Source organism: Globicephala melas, chromosome 3, assembly GCF_963455315.2.
Source record: "Globicephala melas chromosome 3, mGloMel1.2, whole genome shotgun sequence".
NCBI lineage: Eukaryota > Metazoa > Chordata > Mammalia > Artiodactyla > Delphinidae > Globicephala > Globicephala melas.
The window spans coordinates 156,228,462-156,237,241 of record NC_083316.1 but is presented as its reverse complement, the minus strand read 5'-3'; the positions used below and the strand labels follow the sequence as shown (position 1 = coordinate 156,237,241).

The following is an 8,780-nucleotide window of genomic DNA, read 5'->3' as shown; positions in this document are numbered from 1 at the left end:
TGACCAACACTGTCATGACAATTTTATTATTTATACAAGTGAATTAATTAGAAGACTATGTTTATAACAAAAGAACTCAGCTACAGTGTATCACCCTGAAGATATTAATATTTACAAAAGAGGAAAATAATTTATGTTGGCAAGGCATCTCAATGTTTATTTTTATTTTCAAAATATATTTAATTCTACATTCAGTAAAAAGGTTTTTTTATTTTATTTTATAATTTGTTTAGTGGCTATTGTTTAACAGAAAAAGATTTACTGTATTGAGTAGAGAGAGATATATTCACCTAAGGTGATTCAAGAAAATTTTCTTACATTTAATAATCATCATCTTTTTCTCTTAAAGGGAAATCAGAAATGCTACATGAAATTCTCAAATATTATCTGCTTTTATATTTTTAGTTAAGCCATGAAAACAGGAAATCAAACTGTTTAAACAGATTTTGTACTTTCTCCGTCTTTTCCAATATGATCCAATCGACTCTTTTCTCTTTGCTGCCATTGCAATTCTGTTTTCAGTGGCTCTGATGGGGAATATCATACTGATTCTTCTCATCCGATTGGACACCAGACTCCACACTCCAACATACTTTCTATTCAGTCATCACTCTTTCATTGACATCATGTACATCTCCACCACTGTGCCCAAGATGGCAATTAACTTTCTGTCTAATAGTAAGACCATTACTTTTTTAGGCTGTGAGATTCAAGCATTTGCGTTCTTGGCCCTTGGTGGAACTTAAGCCCTTCTTCTTGGTTTCATGTCTTATGATCGCTATGTAGTCATCTGTCATCCATTATGTTACCCTGTACTCATGAGCAAGAATATCTGTTGGCTCATGGTCACGTGTGCATGGACCAGTTGTTCCATCAACTCTTGAATACATACAGTGTATGCATTTCAACCTCCCCTCTGTAGCTCTCAACTCATTAATCATTCTTCTGTGAAGTTCCATCCATGTTGCCATTGGTGTCTCAGGACACTTCCCAGTATGAATATATAATAGTCCTCAGTGGCCTTATTATTCTGTTGTTATCCATGTTGCCATTGGTGTGTCAGGACACTTCCCAGTATGAATATACAATAGTCCTGAGTGGACTTATTATTCTGTTGTTACCTTTCATGGCCATTGTAGCTTCCTATGCCTGTGTGCTTACTGTGGTATTCCACATGAGTTCAGGAAATGGACAGAAAAAAGCTTTCTCTACTTGTTCCTGTCACCTAACTGTGACAAGCTCATTCTATGTGACCTCTCTCTCCACCTATACAAGGCCACCCTCCTTTCAGTCCCCTGAAGAGGATAAGATAGTAGCAGTGTTTTACACCGTTGTTACACCTCTTCTGAACCCATTTATCTACAGCTTGAGGAATAAATGAGTTATGGGGGCCTTGAAGAGACTATTGGGACCATATATATTTGTACAGAAAATGTGACTGTAGGACCTCCCTTTTGGCTGAGACCGAACAACATAAAAAGCTATGCCTAGAATACTGTTTTGGAATATGCATACTCTAAGAATACTGCCTAGACAAATGTAAAGTCTATGAAAAGTTTATTAAATAAATAAAATGATAAAAATCTTGATTCTTTCCTGATATCAGAAGTACCTCACACATTGTTATTGGAATTAGATGAATTTTCAGTATAGAAGCTAAAGAAACAGTGTGATTTTCCAAATTGTTTAACTACTAAAGCAGTAGAATTCAACTCTGTTACCCCACAGTTTTCATATTATAAATATTTTAATTGCCCTTTTAGAACCTGAAATCCAATGCATGGGAAATATTATTTATCCAAACACATAAAATTAAGAGAATCTATAAGTGATCAAATGGAGCAAAGTACATAATCCACTCATTCAACAAATGTGTAATGTTTTAATTACATGTGTGACACTAGTAATAAGGAAGTAATCAAAGATAAAAATGACAGATGTCTCTGATCTCATAATGTTTCTATTCCAGTTTGGGGAGATATTCAATATATAACAAATTTTGCAGTGTATCAAAAAGTAATAATGAAAAAGTAATAATGAAAAAATAAAGCAAGAAATTTTAATGGGAAATTTGCAATATTATTTAAAATTGTCCACCAAAGGTACACTAAGAAGGTGATATTTGGTCAAAGACTGAAAGAGGATTATGAAGTAAGTCAAATGGATAGCTGGTGATGTGTTTTCTGGTAGAGGAAGAAGCAAATGAGAATGTCACATGTAGAGAAAATGCTTGGCAAATTCAAAGAAGCTCAAAATGTAAGTAAGTTGATGGGTTGTAGGAAATGAGTAGATATAGTGAAAACAGATTATAAAGTAGACTAATATAAAAAATTTGTGTTTAATTTAAGATGATCCAGAATCATTATTGGGTTTTGCAAAGAGGATTGAAATGGGCTGTGAAGCCATTGCAGCAGTCTCCTTGTGATAAAATATATTGGACCAAAATGGTAATTGAGGAGGAGCAAGAAGTAGCCAGATTCCATATTTGAGGTTTTTTGGCAGATCTGATGTGAAATGTGATGAAATTTTAAAAGCTCAGAATTAGTCTAAGATCATGAACTGAACAAATGGAACAAGTCATTTAATTGTGCACATAATTTCCACTCTGGCAGTAGCTCCTCCATAACAGCTTCATCATGTCACATAGCTATTATTTCATTTTTGAGATGAGAAATTTTATGATCTACTCTCTTAGCAACTTTCAATACATAATACAATACTATTAACTAAAATCAACATTATGCACATTAGATTGAAAACTTACTCCTATTCCAACTGGAGGTTTGTTCTCTTTGAACAACATCTCCCCATTTAACTCAAACCCCAGTTCATGATACCCACCATTCTAACCTCTGTTTCTACAATTATAGCTTTTTCAGATACCAAATATAAGTAATATCATATAGTATTTGCTTTTCGCTGTCTGACTTTTTTTCACTTGAGGGCATAATGCCCTCAAGCTCCATCCATATTGTTCCTATTGGCAGGATTTTCTTTTTATTTATGACTGGAAATATTTCATTGTGTATTTATGTACCACAGTTTCTTATCCATTCATTCATTGACAAACACTTAGGTTGTTTCCATATATTGGCTTTTGTGAATAATGATGCAATAAATGTTGGAGTGCAGATATCTCATCAGTATTCTTTTTTCATTTCTTTTGGATTATTCCCAAAAGTAAGATTGCTACATCATACAGAAGTCCTATTTTTAATTTCTTGAAAAAAGTCCATACTGTTTTTCATAGTGGTTGTACCAACTTATACTCCCAATGACAGCACACAAGTGTTCCTTTTTAGCCACATCCTCAACACTTGTTACATATTGTTTTCTTGATTATAGTCATTCTATCATGAGTGAGGTATTATGCCATTTTGGTTTTGATTTGTACTACCCTGAAAATAATAATGTTGAGCATTAATTTTATGTACTTGGTGACCTTCACATATATTCTCTGGAAAAATCTATTCTGGCCTTTTGCCCACATTTAATTGAAATTTTTATTTTTTTGCTATTGAGTTGTATGAGTTTTTTAATATATTTTAACTCCTTAAATATATGGATATATGGTTTGAAGATTTTTTTTTCCCATTCTGGAGGTTATATTTAACTTCATTGATCCTTTATTTTGCTATTCAGAAACATTTTAGTTGGAGCATTTCCTGCAAGGCAAGTCTAGTGATGATGAACTAACACCATTAGCTTTTCTTCGCCTGGGAAAGTCTATTTCTCCTATATATCTGAATGATAACTTTGCTGTATAAAGTATTCTTGGTTAGAAATTTTAATCATTTAACACTTTGAATGTGTCATTTCACTCTCTCCAGGCCGGTAGAGTCTCTGCTGAGAAATTCGCTGATTGACTAACGGGGTTCCATCATGGGTTACTTTTTTCCCCCACCTTCCTTTAAGATTCTTTTTATATCATTGATTTTTGAGAGTTTAGTTATAATGGTACACAGACACTTTCAGTAACATGGCAATGAGCAAAACAAAGAACATGTCCAGGTCCATATATGTGGAATGTGGAAGTCATTTCTTCCATTAAGATAAGAAGAATGCAGTGAATATTTGTAAAGCCATATTCTTTCACTCACAGACCCCAACTATCCATCCACAAGAAATTGTCTGGGAAAACCAGTGCTCACAGAGGATAATTTTTACACTTATCATGGTAGATAAATCAATATGGATCTTGGAAAAGGAAAACTATTCTAGAGGAAAATTCCAGGAGCAATAATTACAAAATGAGAAAACTATTCAACAAGAAAAAAATTGGCTTTATTTATGAATGTTCTTCAACCAAAATATAGGGTGCATTCAAATGAGTGAGATTTGGGAATGTCTATGGAACAATTCTTGTGTTGTTCCTAATCTTGCTTTCCACATGGGCGTGTATATTGCTGTTCTCAGGATCCTGATTCATCAACTATGTTAGGTATTTCAATGACTTGCATTTTATGAGTCATAAGATAAGTGAAGACATTTTGGAACCTTCTGCATACCTGCTCATCATCCATGACTAAATGAGACTTTTGGTTGTCTCTGGAGGAAAGTGTTGAGAATATTTTCTTTGAGTGAATTAGGTGACCAAACATTTGGTAATCAAAAAAAGTTAACTCCTTAATTAGTGATTTTAGTTCACAATCTCTTTTCTACTTATCTCCTTTGCAAAGTTATTCTCATTTGTAAATATTTTCTCTCTCAAAAAAAGCACAATTTTATAATTGACAAGAATTATGATTGAGCAAGATGAGAGAATAAGAGTTTCCTCTGTTTGCATTTCCCACAGCAACAAGAACGTGGCAGCCATCCAAGAACAAAAATGGCTTTTGAGGAGTTTCGTAAGCCCAGTAGGAAACTGTGAAACTCCAGCGGAGCCCAAGATCAAGAAAGACATCTTTGAGAGGGCATGCCTGACCCACTTGTCAAGGTCTTTGACAGTGGTCCTCATTATGGACTCAGAAAAAACCCCAATCCCCTGTGGATTCACCTACAGCCATGTTAACCTTGGTCCTGTCACCAGCACTCTCCACAAAGAGATCTCGGAAAAGCCACACATCAATTGCCAATGAAGCAGGCCTGCAGAGCCCTGTCCTCACTGTGGACACTGAAGCAGCCCTGTGACTTAGTTCCTGCCCTACTCTATTGTGGTAGAGAGCCAGTCTCACCTCTTGAAAAACTGCACAGTTTCCCAAGAGGAACCCTTCCAGGGACTTGGTGGGAGCCACACCTACCCACAAACCTTGTAACAGACCTGCTTTCTGTAGGCTTATCTGTGTACCATGAGGATAATCCTTGTACCAGTGACAGCCCTACTGACCAAGGACCTGAGGGAGTCCCATTCATCCACAGACCTCAGAAGATCCACACTTGCCTCAGACCTTGGTAAGTGGCCTGACCAAAACAGTATTAAAAATAACTAGAGATAAATAAAGTCCATAATGTATAGACAATATAAGAAGATGTAAAGTGTAGCATAAATAAAACACACGTGGGGAGTAAAACTGTTGAATTTTTGTCTGCTACTGAAGTTCAAGTTATATTAGATTGAAATAGGCTGTTATGACTATAAGATGCTTTATATAAGCCTCATGGTAACCACAAAGCAAAATCTTATAGTAGATATACAAAAGATGAAGAGAAAGGAATCAAAGCATACCAGTACAAAAAATAAACATATTACAAAAGGAAGACAGTAAAGAAAAAGAAAGGAATGTAAGAACAACAAAACAGTTAGAAAACAATGACCATGGGCTTCCCTGGTGGCACAGTGGTTGAGAGTCTGCCTGCCGATGCAGGGGACACGGGTTCGTGCCCCGGTCTGGGAAGATCCCACATGTCGTGGAGCAGCTGGGCCCGTGAGCCATGGCCACTGAGCCTGCGCATCCGGAGCCTGTGCTCCGCAACGGGAGAGGCCACAACAGTGAGAGGCCCACATACCGCAAACAAAAAACAAAAAACAATGACCATGATGGCAATAGTTTTCCCTTGCTTATCAATAATCACTTTAACTCTAAACACATTAAATTTTAGAATCAAAACACATAGAGTTTCTGAGTGGCAAAAAACTAAGACTCAACCAAATGCTGCATACAAGAGACACACTTTAACTTTAAGATCATATTTAAGCTAAAAGTGAATGGTTGGAAAAAGATATTCTATGCAAGTATTAACCAAAATAGAGCAGTATTGGCTATACATATAGCAGACCAAATAGTCTTTAAGACAAAATCTGTCACAATGGACAAATAAAGTCATTATATAATGAAAAGATAGCCAATTCATCAAGATATAAACCAATAGTAAATATGTGTGTATTCAACATTAGAACACTAATGTTCTAATGTTGAACAAATATTAAGAGAATTGAAGGGAGAAATATACACAGTACAGTAACAGTCAAGGACTGCAGTACCCACTTGCAACAATAAACAATAGATAGATCATAAACACAGACTGAGGAAATGACTGACTTAAACTGATCTTTAGACCAACGAACCTAACAGACGTGTACTGACATACAACAGCAACTAAACACAAATCATTCTTCTGAAGTTCTCATGAAGCATTCTCCAGGATAGCTCTTATATATGGTCACAAAATAAGTATGAACCAATTTAAGAAAATTGAAATCATATCAAATATCTATTTTAATTACAATGGTAGGAAATAGAATGAATATTAATGAGAAATTTGAAAATTTTACAAATATGTGGAAAATTAAAATTGCACTCTTGAAAAACCAGTGGGCCTAGGAAGAAGAAAACAAGTGGGAAATCAAAAAGTGTCTCGAGACAAATAAAAATATATTAAAAAAAAACACATATTGGACACAGTAAAAGCAGTTCTAAGGGGAATGTTTATAGTGATGAACACTGATGTTAAGAAAAGAAAGAAATTAAACACCCTTTGTTTGCATTTTAATGACATAGGAAAAGAAGAACAAACTAACCTCAACATTACCAGAAATAAATATTTTTTAAAAGAATCACAACAAAAATAAATAAAATAGAGATTAGGGAACACAATAGAAAGAAACTTTAGCTAGACAACCATAAAAAAGGAAGGAATCAAATAAATAATATTATTAATGGAAAAAATGATATTACTCTGATTGTACAGAAATATTAAGGATCATAAGAAAATACTGTGAACAATTATTTGAAAGCAGATTGGATAACCCAGAAAAGAATATCCTGAACAGGATAAATTCCTAGGAACATGCAATCTTCCAAGACTGAAATCATGAAGAAATAGAAAATCTGAATAGATCAATAACAAGTAAGGATATTGAAGTAATAATCAAAATAATCTCAACAAATAAAAGCCAAGGACTAGATGTCTTCATGGGTGAATTCTACTAAACATTTAAATAAGAATTAAAGCCAAACTTTCTCAAATTCTTCCAAAAAATAGCAGATTTGGTAAGAACACTACAAGAAAAGATAATTGCAAAATATCCAGATTTTATATTTCTGTCTTTTCCAATTGGGACAAATAAACACTTGCCATTTTGTTGTTATTGAAAACTTCTTTTCAGTGACTCTGAAGGGGAAATATCATAGTGATACTTCCCATCCAGTTGTATCAATACATCTGACTCCACAGTCCAATGTACTTTCTACTCAGCTCTCTTTCATTGACATGATGTACTTCTCCACCACCATGCCCAAGATGGCAATTAATTTTCTGTCCAATAGTAAGACCATTACTTTTTTAGGTTGTAAGATTCAAACATTTTTGTTCTTGACACTTGGTGGAACTGAAGCCCTTCTTCTTGGTTTCATGTCTTATGATCGCTATGTAGCCATCTGTCATCCTTTACGTTACCCTTTACTCATGAGCAAGATGATCTGTTGGTTCATGGTCACATGTGCATGGACCAGTTGTTCTGTCAACTCTTTAATACATATGCTGTTTGCATTATCAACTTCCCTTCTGTAGCTCTTGACTCATTAATGTCTTTTTCTGTGAAGTTCCATCCCTGGTGCTTGCTATTGGTGTCTCAGGATACTTCCCAGTATGAATATACAGTTCTCCTGAGTGACCTTATTATACTGTTGTTACCTTTCATGGCCATTCTAGCTTCCTATGCCTGTGTACTTACTGTGGTATTCCAGATGAGTTCAGGAAAAGGACAGAAAAAAGCTATCTCCACTTGTTCTTCTCACCTGATTGTGGCAGGCTTATAAAAGGATGAGGGAGCAGCAGAGTTTTACATCATTATCACACCTTTTTTTGAATGCATTTATTTATACCCTGAGGAATAAAGGGGTTATTGGGGTCATGAAGAGATTGTTGGAGGCATGCATATTTATACAGGAACTGTGACTTTAGGAATCCCTTACTGATTGAGATTAAGCACAATTAAAACCTGTCCTTAGAATACTGTTTTAGAATATATAAAAGCTAAGCAATATAAATAAAATAAAAATTGATAAATGTCTTGATTTTGGGGGGTTTCAGAATTTACTTAAACATTGTTATTGGAACTAGATGGATTTACAATCTGGAATCTGGAAAAAGAGTGTTGTTAACCTTGTTTGTCTTCTGAAGCAATAGATTCCACCCCTGTCAATTCAATCTTCACATCTCACAACACATTCTGTAATGTCCTCCTTATCACCTGAAATGCAACACACAGGAAATCCAATCTATCCAACCACATAACATTAAGATAACCTTTGTAACATTGAGGTAAACTGCAGTATAGAGCAAAATACATAATTCATTCATTTGTGCATTTACTCAACAACTGATTTATTGCTTTACTC

The 8,780-nt window shown here is 34.9% G+C and overlaps 2 pseudogenes; both read left to right on the top strand.

Annotated features, from left to right (window-relative positions):
* The first annotated feature begins 412 nt into the window (after positions 1-412).
* Positions 413-5,130, top strand: LOC115846239 (olfactory receptor 2AK2-like; annotated as a pseudogene).
* A 158-nt stretch (positions 5,131-5,288) lies between these two features.
* LOC115846240 (olfactory receptor 2AK2-like) lies at positions 5,289-8,337 on the top strand (annotated as a pseudogene).
* The last annotated feature ends 443 nt before the right edge of the window (positions 8,338-8,780 follow it).